This window comes from Podarcis filfolensis, assembly GCF_964270895.1.
Source record: "Podarcis filfolensis genome assembly, chromosome: 12".
In the NCBI taxonomy this organism is placed as follows: Eukaryota; Metazoa; Chordata; class Lepidosauria; order Squamata; family Lacertidae; genus Podarcis; species Podarcis filfolensis.
In genome coordinates, this window is record NC_139614.1 from 40045806 (window position 1) to 40067701 (window position 21896).

Sequence of the window (21896 nt, forward strand, 5' to 3'; positions counted from 1 at the left end):
ATTGCTGCAGGCAGGCTTATAGTTCAGAGGGTTTCCTTTCTTACTTTTTCTTTTTCTGGAAGAACTCCCAATTGCCTGTCTCAAAGTAGGTTTCAAGGTACAGCCTTGCAAGTGGAGTTCAATCCATTGAGCCTAATAGCAGGATGAGGAACAGAAGAAAGAAACAGCAGCTTGTGGGTAGGGTTGGCCCTTCGTCATCAAGATGATATCTGCTGCTACATGCATGCAACCATCAGCTGCCAAATGGTATGTTGTCATGAACTAGCAATGAGTTGAGGCAGCAGCAGCAAGTGATAAATCTCTTTTTCTTCCGATAGTTTCCACTTTTTGTGGTGAGCAGAAAGGTGGGTTTTTAATTATTATTATTATTATTATTATTATTATTATTATTATTATTATTATTTACTTCTTCTTTTCTTCCTAGGGATTGCCAAGCAAACTGATTTTGCATAGTTTGTGCCTGAACTGGTATTAAGATTTGGGAAAGAAACTGAATCAGTTATGTTAAATAATCTTGGCCTTAAAATGAATTCTATTATCTATCTTTGTAAGCAACATCTGTGAAACTCATTCTGGAGCTGGTGGTCAAATACCTATCAATTAAACGATTCTTAAGTGACCGCACAGTCCTTAAAGAACAGGGGTTTTCCATAGTATGTACTGTACACAATGTACTTCACTGTGTTTTAGACAACAGTTGCATAATTTGTGACAAGCATTCCATTCGCGTCCCAGAGAAATAATTGGATTAGTTACTTACTTAAAGCCTGTTTACCACACTCTTCAGCCAAAAAGACTCTCAGAGGAGCTCACAAATCAAGGAAACAAGCAATAAAAGCACAAATGTATTTATAGAGCTTTAATTGTATGTCTTTAAACCAATAAATACCACACAAACACACTCAATAAAATGAGTGAACCAGTGATGCATGATGCAATCCTGTAAAATATCAGAAGCAAGTCCCTTTGAGCCAGTGAGCGTTATATGAAACAAGTGATATGAGTTGAACACCTCATTATCCAGAAAGCCAGAAACTGAATCAATGTTCGGTAACTAAGGGTAACATACTGCTTACTAATTCTAGTCACCATTGTTTTCCTTGTGATTTCTTCCTAATGAGAAAGACTCAGGTTGATCCTCGTTGTGACCTGGTGCAAGGTCATCCGGTAAACCCACGTCTGAGCAGGGATTTGAGCCCAGGGCTTCCCAGTCCAAGCACCCTCACGGGCCACCGAATTCGGAGGAACTTGTTCCCAAAGTAAGTTGCCTAGGATTGCAGCTTTAGTCATTATTTCTTAAAAGCCATCTCGTAAGCCTGACATGCAAGCATCTCCAGGCAAAACGCCTCTCCGCTCTGTTCCTTAGTTCAGTTCCTTGTCAGCTCCTTCCTACTCACCTCTTTTATAGCAATACTTTTGCCACCTCCACACATAAAACAATACAAATGCCGCCTCCTCGGAGCGCAATTGTAACAGCACGAGGAAAACATTTCTGGTTAGATGGGCACACTCCCATGATTTCTAGCAGAAAGTTTTCAACAGCTTCCCATCACCTGCTGCAGTGAACAATCACTTGATGCTGCTTCTTTTTTGCCAAAAAGAAATTGTATGCTTTGTGTATGTTTTTAGGCACTGGTTTGGCCAACGTCGCAAGACCCAGAATCAAAATGGAGTGGGCCCTACCGTTCTGTGATGCTGTTTCCTTGTAGCTTCCTTTTGAGACCAGGTTCTGTTATGATGGTGCTATAAGGAAAACAGGAAACACAAATGTCAGGGAATAGGAACATAGGAGGCGGCCTTATACTGAGTCAGACAATTGGTCCGTCTCGCTCAGCCTTATTTACACTATTGGGCAGCAGCTCTCCAGGATTTGAAGCAGGGTTTTCTCCCAGCCCTGCCTGAAGATGCTGAGGGTTGAAACAGGGACCTTTTGCATGCAAAGCAGATGTTCCACCTCTGAGACAAGGCTCTTCCCCATGACAGACAGCTCATGCCATCAACTAATGAAGGGACCACCAAGGGGCTGAGATGAGGGTGCTGTTTTATTTGCTTTTCTAGCTTTTGTCTGTTTAATATTTGAACATAAAACAGATAGATGGCAAGTAAATAATGGACAAACTCTGCCCTACCAAACAGGCCAAGAATGAATTTGAGCAGACAGAAATGAACAACAACTAGCACAACTTTACTGCATACACACACACACACACCATTTGGTGGGTAATCTGTTGTGGGAGATGGTCAAAGCCAGTGTGGTGTAGTGGTTAAGAGCGGTAGTCTCGTAATCTGGTAAACCGGGTTCGCGTCTCTGCTCCTCCACACGCAGCTGCTGGGTGACCTTGGGCCAGTCACACTTCTCTGAAGTCTCTCAGCCTCACTCACCTCACAGAGTGTTTGTTGTGGGGGAGGAAGGGAAAGGAGAATGTTAGCCGCTTTGAGACTCCTTCGGGTAGTGATAAAGCGGGATATCAAATCCAAGCTCTTCTTCTTCTTCTTCACTTATTTAAATGGCTCTTTGAAAGGATTGGCCATTCCACAGAGAACAGGCTGCAATGGAGGACTTCAGGCTCTCAAATTTCAGCAGCGCCCTGTGCAACGCTTAAATTAGTCCTCCCTGCCAACACTTCCCACATTCTGTTCTACAGCATTGTTGTGGTGCCCCCTGCAGTGTGGCCACACTGGCTGTGCTACCCTAAAACTGCCTATGCAGCCTGCAATCCCATAACCACTCTCAGTGGGAGAATAATTTAAGTTGCACTCTGTGGGACTTGCTTCTCAATGGACATGTATAGGATTGTGATGTGAATGGACTAAATCTCCCTTAGTTTGACCCTACAGGACAGCTCTAATGCCTCTTACAATAATTAAAATTCAGTTTGCTAAGTATGTTGGATAGGTTATGAATGCACATACTTGTTATGTCTGCATGAAGTTCGATGTGGATATGGCAGCTACCACCCACTGCAAATAGATGGTTAATAAGTACCTAGGTGTGCCAGTACACACCAAGCTAGAGTGAAAGCACGTCTGATGATGAAGCACAGGAGGAAAAGCCCTTCAAAGCTGTAAATTGTGAAATTCTCTTCTGGTTAAATTAAAATCCAAAAAGCACTTGGTGGGCTTCTAGAGTTTCTTGCTAAGACACTGTTACGTGGATTGTTAATGAACTTTGTTGTATGCGTAAGCCCAACATTCCCTTTATTCACAAAACATTACCTTACAAATCTCCAGCAGCCTCTGTTGTTCTCATCTCTTGGACTAATCAAAGTGATTTTTGTTGCTGACTCTTGTTGAACTGGTTTCCCCCACCTTCTTCATTCGCAGGGCTTGACATTATTTACATAAGTTCTTTGGAATTCTAAAAGGGAAAATGGCACAGAAGTGCAGGGTATGATTATTTTGTTTGTACAGTATTAGAGATCCCAACCCTTCTGTGCTGAATCAGCACAGTAAACAGCAAACCTTGCAAACATTATTAGCCTGAACAATGAATGAACAGGAAGCAAGGCCTCTTTCACTTGGGGAACCTAGTTTTCTTCTCTGTGTTATGTTCCGGGAACAGCAGAACACAACATCTGAGACACTTCAGCACTTTCCTAAGAACCAGTGCTCTTAAAAAAAAGAAAAAAGATGTCAGTACTAGGGTTGCCATATTTCAAAAAGTAAAAACCAAAATACCCCAAAAGTCGTTAAGCTTTTTATAGAAAGATCCCAAAAATATTGAGCTTCTTTTTACAAAAACACCAAAAAACACGATTTTTCGATTGATCCAGGAGAAAGTGTAACCTTTTGGAAATCCCCCACCCCCAGACATCAATTCTGCCTTCGAAAGTGCCATACTTTAATTTTTTTTAAGGTGCTGGTACTGCATACCCTTCAGTACCCCCACAAAAAAGCACTGCTAGGAACTATTTATTTGTTACAAAACTGTCATAAGAAATGCCATTGGCAGCACTGTGCCAAGGGCCAACAGAAGTCTGACACTGGCCCTCTCCCTGCTCTCCGTACTGATGGCTGTTTAGCTTAAACCAGAGTTGGACCAGAGAGCCCTCCTAACAGCATCCTTTACAGGGAATGTGGGCCATCCTAGTTTGGATCTAAAAAAAACAGCAAGCAGAAAGAATAGAGCCAGCAATGGTGTTTTGCAAATTCTTACACAGCCGCCTGCACAGGAGTTCACAAAGTGCTACAGTAGGTGAGTTCTACAGCAGTCCTCATGCATTTCTGCTTACTCAAGAGATTGCACAACCAAGAGAACATTTTTGGAATTATTTTTACTCTCTCTCTCCCCCCCTCCCCGCCAGTGATGTAGTGTGAAGAATAAGACAGCCTCTCAATAAGAAGAAGCAGATTCAGGCCAAACCCATTACCACCAGCTGCTTACAACAATAAGAACCATTTAAAACCCAAATAATTAAGGTTGTGGTCATAATATACTCAGTTACACGGGAGCAAATGCTACAGTGTAGGATTGCACTGTAAGGCTACAGTCCTGTGCGCATTTATTGGGGGGTAAACCCCACTGGACATGGCAGGATTTACTTCTGAGTAAATATGCTTAGGGTTACCGTATTTTTCCCTCTATTACACGCAGATTTTTTCTCCTAAAAAGTAAGGGGAAATGTCTGTGCGTGTTATTGAGCGAATGTGTGGTCCCTGGAGCTGACAAGCGCGAGTGAAGGCAAAAATCAGGCAAATATCAAATCGTCCGGAGAAGGGAGGAAAGGAGGAAGCTGCTGCTTTCCTGCATTCTGCCTCAGGGTCTTACTGCCCACCTGCTTCTGTTTCCTTACTGTGTTTGCTCAAACGGAACAAAGAGCAGAGAAAACCCCTCCCCTCCAGGCAAGCAGAGCGTCCTTCCTTCTAAGCGTCTGGGACTCGAAGGCAACATGCAGGTTGGGGGGGGGGGAGAGAGAGAGCTGGTTGGCTTGTGGGGGGGGGACTTTTGCCTTCCTTTCCTCCCTCCGGTAAAACCCCTCTCCTGCATTCTTAGCCAGCTGCTTCTCTGCACACCCCTCTCCTTGTCGCTTCTATGTTTTTCCTTCCCTCCCTACTTAAAACGTGGTTCCAATCACGGATCCACATGGATCCTCAGGATCTTTGCATTGAGTCACCCCAAATTCACCATCAGATCACATAGCATGTCCATGGCTACAGCCTGCACCAAAAAAATCACGCACCCACTGTTGCCTGGGGCTGCAATGGTACAAAAACGTGGTTACAAAGCATGGATCCACATGGATCCTCAGGATCTTTGCATTGGGTCACCCCAAATTCACCATCAGATCACATAGCATGTCCATGGCTACAGCCTGCACCAAAAAAATCACGCACCCACTGTTGCCTGGGGCTGCAATGGTACAAAAACGTGGTTACAAAGCATGGATCCACATGGATCCTCAGGATCTTTGCATTGGGTCACCCCAAATTCACCAACAGATCACATAGCATGTCCATGGCTACAGCCTGCACCAAAAAAATCACGCACCCACTGTTGCCTGGGGCTGCAATGGTGCAAAAACGTGGTTACAAAGCATGGATCCACATGGATCCTCAGGATCTTTGCATTGGGCTACCCCAAACTCACCATCAAATCACATGTCTGTGGCCGCAGCATGAAGCACAAAAATGATACATCCACTGTTTCATTCAGAATTTTTTTTTCTTGTTTTCCTCCTCTAAAAACTATGTGCGTGTTATGGTCAGGTGCGTGTTATCGAGCGAAAAATACGGTATGCTGTAAACTGCAGTCTTTAAAATGTAAGAAGAAGAAAATGTTTTATCAAATCACAAAAGAAGCAGAATAAGCACCACAAGATTTGCTTTTGAATTTTGAGGTATTATTTTACACTGCTTTTCTGTCATGGGCAGACAAAATGATTTACAACCTTTTTTTTTAAATAAACAACAACAACACTGAAGTATGAATGACAAACAAAGAGTTTAAGACAGCAGCAGGTAAAAAGCAAATTATAGCAAAAAGTCAAAAGTCAAGCACCCAAAGCTTCCCAAAACAATAGTAGTTTTCAGTAAATGTCTACATGTCAAATGACAAGGGGTCAGATTTTGCTCCAAGGGGAGGGAATTCAACAGGCTCACTAGAAAGGCTGCCCTGGACACACAGCAGTACGATGTCACTTAAGGCAAGACCACAAGGCAAGACCTACAACAGTTTTAACTGGCAAGCAGGAATCTACGGACACAGATAGCCCTAGAATGAACCAGGTCCCAAGCTGTTGAGGGGAGGGGAACACACGGACCTCCAGATATTTTTGGACTACAACTCCCATCAACCCCAGTCAGCACAACCAACAATCAAGGATGATTGTAGTCCAACCACAGAGGACCATAGGTTCCCCATCCCTGTTTTAGGAGTTCAAAAGCAGCATTCAAGTTGAGCCTGCCAGACAGCCAATGCAATATGCAAGAAGAACTGACATTGCACCAAAAGGGTTTGACAGAATGCAAATGTATTAGCTAAGAAGGAGGTAGCCACATGGACTTGATAAGAGAGGGCATTCCACAGAGAAGAAGCCACTGCAGGAAGGCCCTACTCCTAGTGCTGGGCCAGCCAACATGGTGCCCTTCAGATGTTGGACTACAATTCCCATCATCCTTGGCCACAATGATCAGTGCTGATGGGACCTGAAGTCCAGCATCATCTGGAGGGCACTATTTTAGCTACTCCTGCTCTAATGGATGCTATATATTATACAGCTATGCGTCTTGGTCTGTTGCTTTACCCCTCTCTCTCTCCTATGTATCGAACAGGGAAAGCTGTTAAACCAGCCAGCCCAGTGCCACTGGTTTAACTTGAGGTCATCAGCCTCAGTTCACTTGTAGCCCTTCTAAGTTCCACTGAAGTTGACGGGAATTGAAAACATGCACAAATGTTGAGCTCTGTAGTCAAAACAAGGCAATGGGAAAGACTTGTCCCGGAACAAATCGAGGAGGAGGAAAACTGCCCTTCAAAGGTTGACATCATTATGCTTCCTTCCCCATCCTAGTTTTGTTGGGGTTGGGTTTTTCCTGAACGATCTGAGAAAGGCCTTAGCCTATCCAAAGAGCCTTTTAAAAAAAGAAAAATGTCTAAAGGGAGAGGGGATTTAGGTCACTTGGCAAGCAGATGATAGAGAAACACTATTTTGCTAACATAAAGAAAACAGCTTTTATCATGATCAAACTGCAGAAACAACAGAACACTGAATTACCAAAGACAACTATATAAAAACCTGAATTGTCTGCTGTGCTTAATTCTAAGGATTACAATGAAACTGAGAATGAGCGGAGTCTCTTAGTTATGCTTTTCCCCAACACCAGGACAGCACATTGCCTTAGCTAAAGAAGCATTGAAGATAAACAGCTTTAATTTGATGAAGCTGAATTCATATTAAATTGAGCTTCAGCCTTAAGGGTTTGCTTCTTCAGACTATTAATGCCATCCATTTGTGAGCTGATGAATGGACAGGCATAGCCCTGTTTCTGGTCCTGCTGTGATCTGGCTTTCCTGGGGCTCTAGGGCAGCAATGTTGTCGGATACTGCTGACTGAATGCAGTGGGGGGGGGGTGCGCAGACATCTCTCTGACCCACACATTTCTTTGCTCTGGGGTTGGGAGTCTGGCCCCCCAGCCTTAGCTTTGCTACAGCTGCGCAGTATAAGCTGTTCACTATGTGATGTTTGTACACGTGGAACAGCACAAATGAGAGGATCCTCTGCAGGAGTCCTATTTATCATTGCTCTGATGCATAATTCATTCTAGTTATCATAGCTCTGATGTATAATTTATCGGGCCACTTTTTTCTCCGTTAGGTTTCTTTGTGCTTCTGCTAGGTCACTTGTGCAAATAATCAGGTTCTCTTTCCAATATTCAAAACAAGAAACAGGTGGTCCCTGCTTTTAACACTTGGAGAAAATGCTTATTTAGGAAGTATGGAGGTTAACAGTATTTCTTCAGCAACAGAAATTTTATTCAGAGTGAAATATTCAGAGGGACGTGTGGGTGTTGTGCAGTGTGGTTCTCTCCAGTCACGCAGCAAGTCCTTATCACTCACAGACCGCAGGATGATAGAGACTAGAGATACTGGATTGTTCTCCATATAGGGGGGAATATTCGTCTGGTTCGTGTTATAATGTGCACTTGCCTAATTTGCACAATAAGTGAACCAAAACATAGCTGTCCTTCAAAATTTGCACTTCTGCACATTTTGTAACACAGTTCTCCAGCTAAAAAAGTGTATACAAACATGCAGCTACTCGTGAGAATAATATACAAAAGCTACATTATATTCGGGGAATTTGCTTGCACAAATTTATACATCAGTCAGAATAGCATACAGAAATGCAGATATCAGGAGAAATGCACATGAAAACACATGCAAATTCCATGTGAACTTTTTTTTAAAGTGAAAAACACAACTTAATGCAGAAATGTTGCAAAGTGTATTTAAAGTTTGGAAAGATGGGCAAAACTAATATTTACAGATTGATCAATCTGTAGTGCCTCTCCTTGTTTCAATATCGTATTTAATTTGTAGGGTGTGCACCGGCAGGTTACTCAAAAGGACTGGACCTCCAACTGTCCAACACAGGTAAAATAAGAGCTTTGAGTATGCTGAAGCAGCCTGGGATCCCGTGGGTTTAAACATATGTTTAAAAAATCAGAATGGTTGGCTATCTGAAATGATGATATTAGAGGCAAGGCAGCTAAAGCAAAAGAGAGGATCAACATGTGCAGATCTGGTTGGCTGCTAAACAAAGGCACTTGTTAAAAATGTATCCAGCTGAGCTGGATTTTCATTGTTGTTGCCTTAGCATCCATTCTTAAACTAGAAAATATGAAGCGTCGGTGCCAGACTGGAGCTTTCGTAATATTGCAGAGGCCCCTGCGAATATCCATTCCCACTAGGCCACACAGCTGGCTGAACATTCTGACCAGAATCTTTTTCTGTGATTGCAGGGTGTCGCGTACATTTCTCACATATCAAAACAAAACAAAGGTCTGCTTGCTGGCTTGTGTAGTGTTCCTGTCAGAGGAATATGCAGCTGTGTGTGCCCCACCTGTGTGTACTTTCCTTTAAAAACATAGATGTGGAAGGACTTCTGTTCTTTGGCCACAATGCATTTTTCAGCTTAGTGTTCTGTGTTTGCTTATTCTGTTTAGAAGGACATGCCTAATAATCCCATTAGGGAACGAACGAGAGAGTCTGCAGTGAAACTCTTGAGATACTTATGCTTAAAATGTGTTCTAAAAGGGGCGATACAAAATATAGAATGTCAAACAGGGTGTTGGCTGGACTTGGTGTGAAAAATGCATTGAGGCCAGTGAAGTAGCTATGAAAATGTGAGGGACCACAGTTGTGTGAGCAGGGCAGGTTTCAGGTGTCAGCACTGTCAGGAAACAGGCAAGGCCCATAGCGCCAGTCAGGATGCCACTGGCCAGTCCTGGCTGCACCTTTTTGTTGATACCTATTCACCTGCTTTCTCTCAGTGAGAGAGCCGTGTTGTCTGGCAGCTAACTGTAGTTCCAGCTAACTGGAACTCCTATTTGGGGACTTCCCTGGCTTTTTTCTGGCCCACGTAGGACCAGGCCTTGACGTTTTCATCCCCAAAAAAGTTTTTGATTTGAGTTCCTACTGAAATGAGGCCGCATTTTAATGTTGTATTTTAATCTTGTTTTTAAGTTGTATCTCAATCAATTGTTTTTATATCTGATGTTAGCCGCCCTGAGCCTGGTCTTGGCTGGGGAGGGCGAGGTATAAATAAAATTTATTATTATTATTTATTATTAGATGGACAACATGGAGTCTCCTCCCCACCTCATGATGTTTCTTTGACTTTAAACTAGACTTGCACTACGCATCCTTTCAAGCTGAGGACTGTTCTCTGTGAGCCAGGGCACATGGTCGCTATAAGTAAGCCAAAGCAGGTGGTAATGTTCTGCCTTCACAGCTGGAAACCACAGGAGGGGAGAGTGCTCTTGTGCTTGGGTCCTTCTGCTTGTGGGTTTCCCACAGGTATCTGGGTGGCCCCTGGGAGAACAGGGTGCTGGATTAGATGGGACACAGACCTGATCCAGAAGGCTCTTCTTATGTTCTACCATGTATTCCTCAACTCCTACTAAAACGTGCTTGCTGCTCCGAGCAACTGGGTAATTCTTCTCATGCCTTCGTCAGCGACAAGCCACTTTAACACTCCTCCTCTGCCTTGGGCCTGCTCCATCTGTTATGTATTGAAGTTCTCACCCTGGCCACCAGGGTTATTGTGTATATAGTTTTCACTCAGGTCCACATCAGTTACTTTAGGTGGGAAACCCTGGGTTGTTGTTGTTGTTACAATGTTGACAGCCGGCTGCCTATAAAAGCAGGCCGGCTGAGCTGTTTGCTGTTCAGTTCAGTTCCAGCTTACTTATAAAGAACTACTTGGAGGAATCTCTGTGTCATCTGCTTTGTCAACCCACTACTTAATACCATCCCACCACCAACCTGATAAGGGCCAGGTCTAACAATAGGTAAGATTCACTGCAAGAATGCTTTCAGATAGAAAAACCAAAGTATCAACATTTCGGAATGAAAAATTATTCCACTTTGGATCAAGTCAAACAAACAAAATACTCAAAATGCAAAATATTTAGAAAGTGTGTGTGTGTTTAGCAGCCCAGCTCCAGACAATCTGAGCAATAAACAGGAAGCTCTGTGGGCAACTGGTTCATGGTACCATGCACAAGGCATTCATATCACTGTTCCTGAATCAAGCTTACCATCACTTCTGTACAGGATCTACCAGAATGCAGCTGTTGTTTTACTTAATGGTGTTATCATGCTCTTAATGCGCAAAGGTCAGCTGTCCAGAAATACGGAGAATAGATGGCAGCCTTAATCTTGTGCACCTGGTATGCCTGGCCTGCAGTACTATTAGGTTTGGGTTGTATATAAGACATGAAGTGTGTTTCCTGTATGAAAGCCAGTAAACCACATCCTAGCAGAATGCCTTTTTTGGGTATGTTTTAATAAAATCATGCAAAAAAACCAAGTGTGATAAGCCATGACATGGTTGCGACACACAGAAGAACTTCTAGTTTGCCACGCCATCTTGATCATCTTCTGCTAACACCCCTCTCCCCCCCAAAAAACAATAAATTCCAGCTATTCAACTACCATGGGCTTGGAAGCCTGCATTGGTTAACTGAATTTTGCAGCCTAGAAAGCATCTGTTATTGGGTGGCATATAAACAGTCAAACGATGGGGTGCTCTACATGACTTATTCAAAGTCCAGTTGGACTTACAGATAAACTTGTATAGGATTTCAACCTAATTTTTTTTAAAATGTGCAACAACAAAAAAAGATATATACATTTATATTATGTATATAGCTAACTGTTGCAGCCTAAATAAATGTGAGAGAGTTGGACTACTAGGACCTGGAGACTTAAATTCAAATCCCCATTTGAATAGAACCTGGAAAAACAGGACTATCCTGTTGACTGGAGTGTTGCTGTGATCTGAATCAAGCTCATAACTGTGGTCAGAGTTAGAGGAAAACCTGAAGACCAGTTAATGCAAAATAAAAGAGTTATTCTCTCTCAAACAACAATGCAGATGTTGTTATGACACAAATGTCTATTGATAAGAGAACAGGCTGCCCTTAACAACAGTATTTCTCTGCTTTAAATGTCCAATGCATTTTGCAATAATTCTCCTACCATCAGGGAGTCCATTAAAAAAATATAGCAGTATCGTACAAGTGAAATTTAAGTAAAAAGTATTCCAGGTCTGCTTTCCTAATTCTCCTGCATTGGCAAATCTCAACCTGACTGTCCCCAAACGCCAAAAGATGGCCTCCAAACCACAAGCCTACCCTAACAAGAACATTAGCACAAATCATGTTTTTAAGATTCTCTAGATACCCTGCAAATAATTTGGAAAAACACAATGTTCGTCTTACTTCATCTTTAAAAGCTGACAAGATGGTGAGAAACCTGCCTACTCTAAATCCCACCAAGAGGACGATTGATGAATTATGCATTCCTTCCTTCCTTGGTACATGCATGGCTCTAATCGTTTTCACAATCATTTATTTATTGTTTCTGTATCTCGGTTTCTCTTGGATGGTAGCTCCCCCCATTACAACAGTGGCAGCTCCTTTTTTCATGACAATGTCCACACCCTACCCGACTGCACCATGACTAGAACATTCCATTTGTCCTGCTCATCCATTATGACTTATTGCCATCTGCCGGAAAGACAGGGTCAACTACCACATAATAATTTCAAGATTCCTGGAAGTCAAGTCATAGAGCTCAAGCAGTAAACAGAATGAATGCGTGTCTTTCCCCCTGTCACCCAGGTTTCAAAATACAAATACAGCAGACTGCATAGCCTGTGAGTGCACCTTTCGTTGGATTCCAGTGATGTGAGTCGCTCTTCACAAAGTCACATGACTGGAACCCAACAGAAAAGTGCATGCAGAGACTCATTTTGCAAGGAAGAGGATTGGCAGCCGATTTCTTCTGCTATATAAACAGAAAAATATATGCGCCCTGCGGGACTGTGACTCACAAAAACACCCATTATTGTAATTTAATAAGACTGGAAGGCAGAAAATATTTCTTCCCCCACCCCCAATGATCTTTTACCCAAATTCTGTAAGTGAAGGAAGCATTGTGAAACTGCCCAAAACAAACGTAAGTTGGAGAAATATAGCTGCTTTGTAAAAGCAAAACAAAAACAGCCTGCAAACTCATTTTGCCTAGAGGCACACTGGCATATCCCTCCAGACACAATGCCACTGTTAATTTGCCTCCTTAAAGGGGGGTTATTGCATTCACACACAGCCACCACCAGTTACCATCTTGCAGGGTTGGTAATTATAACTCCCCAGTTGGGAAAAGGAAAGGAGACACAGCTATTTCTGTAGGGACAGAGAACAACGAACAAGACAAAACAAGTTACTGGATGTATTCAACATCCAGCTGTGAAAAAGACATCTCTTGTAAGACCATCAGCTTTTCATGCATCATGGTGGTGGTGGTGGTGTTGAAATAATGCAACCACACTCAATCCTTTCTCCAGTCAAAAGTAGGTAATATCTCTTGCCTACCAAAAGCCTCCTCTCTGGTTGGCAATGTCAAGACAGGCACTGTTGCAACCAGATATGCCATTGGGGTCAGATGCTGATTCACTTGGAGAATGACTGTAGCTCTGTGGTAGACGGAAGCTTTACATGAGAGAAGTCACACATCTAGTTCCTGGCATCTTGAGGGACAGCTGGGAAAGTACCCTGCCTGAAACCCCAGAGAGAACTGCTGCCATGCAGAGTAAAACATAGAAAGTCAGTTTCCTCTGCTCCAATCCTGTTAGGTGGATTGCCATAAAATGTTTTCACGGGCTGCTAGCACAACACATGCCCCTTTGGCAAAGTGTGCTGAGACTCACACATGAGGCTTAACCTTCTCTGGGATTCTGTTTCCTCAGACGTGAAGCCCCAACATTGTTATGTGTGCAATGTTTCTTGAAAACTATCCATTTCTCCCAAATCAGCTTCTTTTCATTTCTGCCCTTTTAATTCTTGTTTTTTTTTAACGCCTTAATGGTGTTTTTGTTGTGCGTTGTGTGTAATATTCTATTTCTATCCACCACCTTTCATGCTGGCTAATTGTTTAGTTGTGCTGTCTTTTCTACTTTATCTTTAGGTGGAGCTGATTTTTATTGGAGATTGTAAACTGCTTTGTGGAGGAAGCTCCTCAAAAACCACGGTGCCATTTTAAAAAATCAAATACTATATTAAAAAAAAAAGCCTTGCCACATTCCAAAGTACTATCTCATCGCTTGCTCAAGCATGGCTCTCTCCACCCACACACCTACCCACCCACTTCACTATCTTTCATGGATGGTACCCAGTTGTAAGTGTGAGGATGAGGCCAAGCTGAGAAGGCAGCATGAGGAGAAAACAGTTCTTGGAGCAGGGTGGACTTCCTGGTTCATCTGCCTTGGCCATGATTGTTCAGTCTGGGAGGGTGACTATGTGAGCTCAAGTGAAGGCAGGACAGTCATTTTCTCCAGCATCTCTAGGGCTGTCATATACTTGACCATCTGCTTTTTGAATGGATATACGGGTTATACAACAGTGCATAGGTGGGAAACATTAGGAATTCTGAAGAATGAACATTTCTGATCTGAAACAAGAGACGATTATCAGCTGTTTGTTACTAGAACTCCCAGGTAATGGAGAACAAATCCTTAAAATATATCAATATTTAGATTATATTTGCAAATCTGCACATCACTGCAATGCCAAAGTAAGTACCCTTCTGAGAGTGCTAGAGAACAAACAGAGACTTTGTAGCAGAGAGAAGAGATGTTTGCCTCTCAAGCTGAGAACTTACTCCAGAGGATGAGAAGCAGAAGCAGCTCAGATCCATGTTGCTGTTTTCAGCAAGTGCTCAGCATGCAATCCAGTATCCTATTAGGCAGGGTTGGAGAACCTGTTGCCCTCCAGATCTTGCTGGATGACGGACCCTGTCAATCCCTGACCACTGGCCAGAGAACCCAACACCTGGAGGTTGCTCATCCCCACAAAACTCAGATATTCAGTACAGGACTTGGATATGCAACACTGTACCAGCAAAATGTGGGCACAGCTGAACACCCTCGCCCAGGCAACCTTCTCAGGGTTCAGGCATATGAACATCTGACTTGGCAGCAATGTTGCCCAAATACTAAAACTCTGAATTAAATAAATCAATGAGTGCTGAAACTAGTCCTGCAAGGTTCCGTTCCAAGGGAATGTGTTGTTCTCTTATGAAATTTGTAGTGCCTTCCACACATTTTAGAGTCTCGCCCAAGAACATAGTTTCAGGGCCTATCTGATCTTCACACTCTCCAGTTGCAGGTTCACAGTCCATAAAGCAAAGCAAAAGGACAAACGGCCCTTTCAAAAGCCATGTTCCCAGATTGTTTACCCTGAACATCTGCTCTCATTATCTGGCTCTTATGTGTGAAAGTCCTTGGAACATCACCATTTATTTTTAATCTCCATGAGAAACAGAAAAGGGTGGGGAAATATATTTATTAAGAGAAATCGGACTTGATGCATCGTAAGAATTTTGTTTCCTTCCAACGCTTCTATTTCTATTCACTGGGGAGAACGGTGTCCGGATGGGAGGACCTGGTTCTCCACTGCACTACAACAGCACAAGACACACACCCATGTGGCATTCTTAATTGGACATTTGTGGTGGCATTAACCATTAGGCTATGCCAGCCGCAGAGTAGGAGTATAGCCAAATTGGGAGTTTTGATGTAATTATTTGGGAATTTCCCAGTGTGCTTAAAAGGGGGAATTTCCCTAGAACCCTAGAAAATTGTCTGGAGGTGATAGAACTGTGGCTGTGGAAACAGGCACGCTGTATCCTTTTGTTTGGGCTGACGGCAGAAAAAAGGCTAGGTTGTACTCTTGGCCAATAGCAAACAGAAGTAGGAGGTGAAGCAGTAGATGGCAACCAGCAAAGCACCACCACATGCATATAATACGACCCATTCACACAGTGTGGTTCAGTGCATCCACATACGGATGTCCACACATATCCTTACTGGACTAACAGGCAGCAGCTCTTGGGAAGAGGTCTTTCACATCACCTGCTGTTACCTGGCCCCTTTTAACTGGAGACGTCAAGGCCTGAACCTCAAAACGTCTTGTCTGCAAAACATATGCTCCACCATTGAGTTTCGATCCATTCCCAGGAACAATTAACTCCTCAAACTTAAGCAGATGTGAGAGGAGAAAGCAATGGGGGCTGCGTTTTCCCACAGAGAAAGGATTTCAGCTTGAGAGCAAGGAATTGGATTCCCTGCAACACCAAGGTAATAACTGTGCCTTTACTTCACATGAAGACACTCATCTGGAAAGTCCGCCCACCAGTTGTTCCCACAACGCTCAAATGTCTCCTCTGAAGGTTCGTCAGGTGTTGTGGTCTCTCCTGCTTCTACTCCAGGTACAAAACCATCAGAGAGCGTCAGGGAAGCAGTGGGTGGAGTTGCGATTTTATTTCCACAGCAAATAAAATCCATGTCGGTCTTATTAAACAGACCAAAAGCAACCAGCCAACCAACTGCTTTTTCAGAGACAATAAAAAAATTGTCAGCTCCATTTAAAACAATCTAAGTGATCAATCGAATAATGAGAGGGAAACTTTGATTACTGTTGTCCAGCTGGGATAGTACAGCACGAGACTCTTAATCTCAGGGTCGTGGGTTCGAGTCTCACGTTGGGCAAAAAAGATTCCTGCATTGCAGGGGGTTGGTCTAGTTGACCTTAATCAGCCCTTTCAGCTCTACAGATCTGTGTCTCTATTAACCTGTGGCAACATACCTTCTACTGAGTTTTTTTATTTACAGACCTAAGATGGGGAGGACATTCTTCCTTCCTCACAGCTTTATAGGCCACGAACAGAAAAGGATGCAACCCAGCAATCTCCCTGCCCTAGTTACTGAATAGGACAATCCCCCGGTCGCTCCTCATGCTATCTATAACACATTCCTTAAGGTACAGAGGCTATATAAAGAAGTGTATCCCTGCGCTACCTCTAAACCTTGGCTTAAAATTATCTCCAGGCAGAATTAATTATAAGTGAGTGATGGGCTTTGTGATACATGCTAAGCAGAATAAATAGGATCTAAAAATGCAGCGCATCTCCAGTGCAGGTTGCAGGAGACATCTTTAGCCATCGGACACAAAAATATTTGGAACCATTGAAATGTGTTTTTTAAAATATGGAACAATACCCAAAGATGCTATGATGCACATGTGTCCACTCAAATAAACACCATGGACTATAAAGCAGTACAATGGTACCTCGGAAGTTGAATGGAATCTGTTCCAGAAATCCGTTCGACTTCCAAAACGTTTGGAAACCAAGGCGTGCCAGCTCCTGCCGCGGAAGCCGGAAGCCGCGGAAGCCGTGTCAGACATTCGGGTTCCAGAGAACATTTACAAACCAGAACACTCACTTCCGGGAGCCAAAACGTTCTGACTTACAAGGCATTCAGGATCCAAGGTACGACTGTATCTAAAATATTAGACTGTGATTTATAAAAGATGCAGTAGCAAACCCTTCATTTGCACACACACACCACAAGACACAATACTGAAAATAAATTATGTATTAAAATACTGCAAGGATCAAGGTTCTGAGTGATCAAATTTAGAAGAACCTCTAGAGTTCAGGGCTCAGGCTGCTCAAAAAGTCCTGTGCTGTAGGTACACTCCAAAGTTCAAAGAATAGTGTGGTTAAAAACTCTACATGAAGCTCAAACTGTATGCAATAGTAACCAAACAACTGACAGTATTCAATATACTGTATTCATCTCTTGCAATATCCCTGTGGGAAAAAGAAAAAAGTCTGTTCCAGTTTTGCATTCTGGGAAACAAGGCCTGAAAGCAAATCCAGGGGGATGATAATGGTGGAAGAAATAATGAGGCCCATGTCTTGGATGCTTCAGTGTATGCCTGTGGGGGATTAATATATCCACACACTTATTGAATAACCCTGGAAATGGATGATGGCAGCTCTCTCAGAGACAACAAAAACTTATTTTTAATTCCAAGGCCTGGGCACATGCATAAATGAGATAACTTTCTTCTGATCTCAAGGAAGGAAAACAAGGCAATGAGATAAGTGCTTGAGCATTTTTGTTCAGAGGCAAAAATAATAATAAACAAAAATAAACAAAACCCCTCTGACCCAGTCCATGAAAAAACGCACAAGAGAGCAAAAACATAAGTGTTGCTAGGGCTGGTTGCAAAATCCACTAGGAATAAAACATCCATTACATCAGAAAGAATAAGTAATATGTTTGCACTTTAATAAGGAGCATATTAAAAAGGGATTTAATGTGCTCCTCACCATGGTCTCAAATCTTGCAGCTGTCAGCACAACTGGTTTGTTAGAGGCTCTGACATCAGGTTTTGAGGACTGAAGCCGCCCTGTAGCCAAGGATTATAAAGGGACACACAAGCACTTATATGACTTGGGGCTGAATGAGAATCACATTGTGAGGAGGTGTCATGTTTTGCTTCCTCTACCAAGTAGCTTGTGGTTTTAGCATTTTGCCAGCCTTATCTGCAGATTTGCAAGGTGAGCGCCATGTCTTTTCTGTCCTTTAGCCTTTCTTCCTGTTTCTGTATTATACCCATAAGAGAACAAACGTACACCCTTTGGACTGTCATTATTTATAACAATTCTATCCCACCCTTTCATTTTAAGATCCACATACGAGCTGGCTCTCAATTCATAGTAAAAACAACGCAAATGCAAAGTCCCCCTCCCCTCTAAAAACACAGCACAACAATGAAGAATGCAACAAAACATCAACAGCAGGACTGCAATAGTATGCTATCAATTAGCCCCTCCTCCATATTCTCTACAGAAGAGCCCTGTTCTTGCATCAGGGCTGGCCCAAGACTTGTGGCTGCCTGAGGCAATGTTCAAGATGTTCCCCTCCGCAGAGCCACATATAAAAATCAGCCCCATTGGCTGCTGAATCTTACTTCAACACTGGGCAAGGTCCTCCAAAAGCAGTGGCCAGCTTGGAGTGTATAAAGCAGGCCTTGTGACACAGCCTGGTGTCCTTCCCCAGAGTGGAATGCCTGCCCCCATTAAACATGGACCACAAAGACAAGACACATGACTTTCTTGAGTCGATGAACCAGAAATGTGCCAACAGAGCTTCAGTCAAATATGAGAAGAATGACAAGCAGCTGTGCCCAGGAGGTTCTTGTTATCCCCGCTAAGAGTTTGGAACGAAACCAGAGCACACAACACCACAGGGCCAGTTCAGACTTCTTCATCCACCACGAGCCTTTCAGAAGCAGGCAAGTCATGATCCCCTGGAATTAGCCAGGCAGTGGAATTATTGAGTGGCATTTACTGTACACCAATCTAGTGCTACACTGTAGGTCAATAGCTGCTTGCGGCAATTTCCAAATGGTAGAACACACCCGAGATGGATTTTTGCCAGCAATTTGTAAAAATTTATTTTACTAATGCTCAGGAATACAGGAAGCAGCCGCTATCAGATGAAATTATGAGGTAGCTATAATACATGTAGCAATACACAGATAACGCGTTGCCATAGTAGACTCTTCTAAATAGTTCACTCCCTCAATGAACTCAGAAATACCCCAGTGAACAATTCCATGCTGGCATTGTAATTCTAATCACCTAATTCCCTCTTTCAGCAAACCAGCAAGTGTACAGCTGAAGGTGACTTGGGACCATCAAAACCCATCTCTTTGAGTAGCTAAGGGGGATTTCTCAGCCCCTAGTTTTGATATGGAGTACGCAAGGATTGTTGGACTAAAGGCCAGCTGCCTTGCCTAAGATAGGAGGGGGGGGACCTTTTCAGATGGAGGGCCACATTGCATTCTGCACAACCTTCTGAGGGCCACATGCCAGTGGTGAGGGTGCAACAAATGTTAATTTTACCTTTGCACAGGAGGCTGCACATATTCACAACCCTTTCTTGTCTAATATCCAGGCAAGCTGGAGACATCATCAGAGTTCAAGGACACATTCCAGACAGGCAAAAACCCTTAAGCAAGGTCAGTGAGAGAATGGCCTGGAGAGAGTTTCAAGGTCCCCACAGAGGGGCCCAGAGGGCCACATTTGGCTTCTAGGCCTAAGGTTCCCCCCCCCCTGGCCAGAGGTGCCAACTTGAATAAACTATGGGGGACAGGTAAGCCTCACCCCACATGTTCAATCACAAGACATGGTGCATGCACATAACTTTAATGTCAATGCCCATAAACTTGGGGAGCGGCCCCCTCAAATATTTTATTGCGGGGTGGTGTGGTGCAAAGGGACCTCAGGCCTTGGCTCCTATGCCCCTGGCCAAAGGGAATGTTAAGAACATTGTTTAGATGCAACAGGGAATGGAAAACAGGGACAAGGGCTTAGAAATGAATGAGCTGGATTTCTCACAAACACATATTCACATGCTATTGAATCAAGACACACAGGAACATAGGAATCTGCCTTGCCATTGGTCCATCTAGCTCAGTAATGTTGACACGAACGGTCAGTGGCTCTTTCCAAAGGCAAGGATTCTCCCAGTCATACTTGAAGATACAGCCAGGGATTTAAGGCTGAAGCCTCTTGCATTCAAAGCATGTGCTCTGCTAGGTGGCTGGGGAAGAGGATTTACCATCATTGCCCTCCAAGGACATTTCCCTTTTGCTGCTGTTGGTCTCCTCTGGGGGAGAGATGTAGGTGCTTGCTGTATGTCACCCAACCTGGTGAGACGACCTCGTGCAGTAAGACCTGCCCCAGCAGGTGGAATTTCCCAGCGGCAGGCAAAGAGGCCTTCCCATCACTGCCGTCCCCAGCATTTCCTTTCTGCTGCTGTCATCATCCCCTGCAGCAGCCTTGTGAGAGTCAGCTGAATGCCATCTAGCCTGCTGAACTGCTGAACTGCACTGAAGCCAGGTGACTGAGGCTCCTTGGAGTGCAGCCATACCAGAATCTGGTACTTCAATGTCGGTTAACTTTTGCTTTGCTTTGTATTTAAGACTGGTTCCCTTTACAACAATGAGTTTATTCTACGTTTGCTAAATTTGTGGGGGGAGGGGCTGTCAGTTTGGTTTTACTGATTTGTACATCGACTCTCCTCCATCTCAATGCTCTGTATCTTGAATGTTTATTGTAAGCTGCTTTGGGCACAGTTCACCGTGGAAAAGGGGGCATGTAAATAAACGAATGTTTGAAGAGTAACAGCAAAATGTTCATGCTTTGAAGTTAATCGTCACTTACCAAACCCCATGAGGAAGTATGGTTTCCCTTCAATGACTGAATCTGTGCCTAAATAGAGAAGGCACCGAAAGAATGACCTGGGAGTGTTAGTGTCTGGATATGAGGCATCAAGGGTGTCTCGTTTAAAGTACTTGAGGTAATTACTGAAAGAAGACAGCAATAATGATGACAAAGACAAAGACAATGTATGTGATCAGAGCCCTGCAGACAAAACGGGACATAAATAAAAAGAGGCTTGAAGCTAAGTAATAGAATTGGAGATCGAATCAGTTTTTAAAGGACATGGCACCCCAATACACAAGTCCGTTACCCACCCCATACATGCCATCTATGCCAATCAGGCCGTAGAGTACCCCCAAGCAGAAAACGGTCTCATTCCTTGGTGGAAGGCAATGAAGGCAGTGGAGTCCTGATGCTGGACCCCAGACCTAGCAAAGTGGTCAAGCCTCCAGAACAGTTGAGAAACAGCCAAGTAGAAAAGAAGTAGCAGCACTTTTATACGTCAAGGTACTGTAAAGCAAAGCAAAACAATCCTATAGGCCAGGCCAGCTCTTACAACACAGCCCAAATAGTTTTGCTGTGCAAAGGATGACAAGTATGCACATTGTGACAGTGAACAGATCCAAAGAACAATCCCACTGTCAGGTGCATTGGTTTTGGATGGACATTGCACCAGAGGGCAAGAGAGTATTCCTTATGAATCACAGCCATGCCATCTGTCAAAAGCACATGCACCTCCCTGACTCAAACAGCTTGTGAAAATAATTGCCCCATTCCCTGGAGTTCCTTGTGCAATTAAAATTACTTCCCTTTTGTCCCTGGGCCTGTACACAGCTTCGTCATGAGTGGGAAGGGATGATGTAGAAAGGCTTGCAAAGGTGCCTGCCCTGGAATATGCACAAGCCTTTGCCAGGGGGTAAAAAATCCTATAGCACATGAGTGCTCTTGCTGCTCTGGGGGAGACAACAGTGGTTTAGGCTGTGCCCACAGATAATACCTTGGGAACCATCAACATCCTGATTAGATAGCTTACTGCAACTTGTCTTTAGGACCCTCAAGGACTTATAAACCAATGCATTTTTGTGCCAGA

The 21896-nt window shown here is 43.5% G+C and overlaps 1 protein-coding gene and 1 long non-coding RNA gene across 5 annotated transcripts in view; both read right to left on the reverse strand.

Moving 5' to 3' along the window:
* Positions 1 to 14658, reverse strand: part of ARHGAP12 (Rho GTPase activating protein 12) — a 103307-nt gene extending 88649 nt beyond the window's left edge. Inside the window, exons 1-3 of one of the 3 annotated variants that reach the window (XM_083579485.1) lie at positions 14384 to 14658; positions 3217 to 3358; positions 1684 to 1743 (exon numbers count right to left, since the gene is read on the reverse strand). The gene's annotated coding sequence lies outside the window, so the exon portion shown is untranslated. Of the gene's footprint in view, positions 1 to 1683; positions 1744 to 3216; positions 3359 to 14383 lie in introns of those variants that run through there. The other 2 variants (XM_083579491.1, XM_083579489.1) reach the window with 2 other exon arrangements.
* A 2557-nt stretch (positions 14659 to 17215) lies between these two features.
* Positions 17216 to 21015, reverse strand: LOC310746373. 2 transcript variants are annotated; one of them, XR_014540682.1, is made up of 3 exons: positions 20807 to 21015; positions 19484 to 19589; positions 17216 to 18885 (listed from the first exon to the last, which is right to left on the reverse strand). It is a non-coding gene; the product is annotated as an uncharacterized lncRNA (long non-coding RNA). The 2 variants fall into 2 exon arrangements; XR_014540683.1 differs by lacking the exon at positions 20807 to 21015 and adding an exon at positions 20202 to 20516.
* Positions 21016 to 21896: the final 881 nt, after the last annotated feature.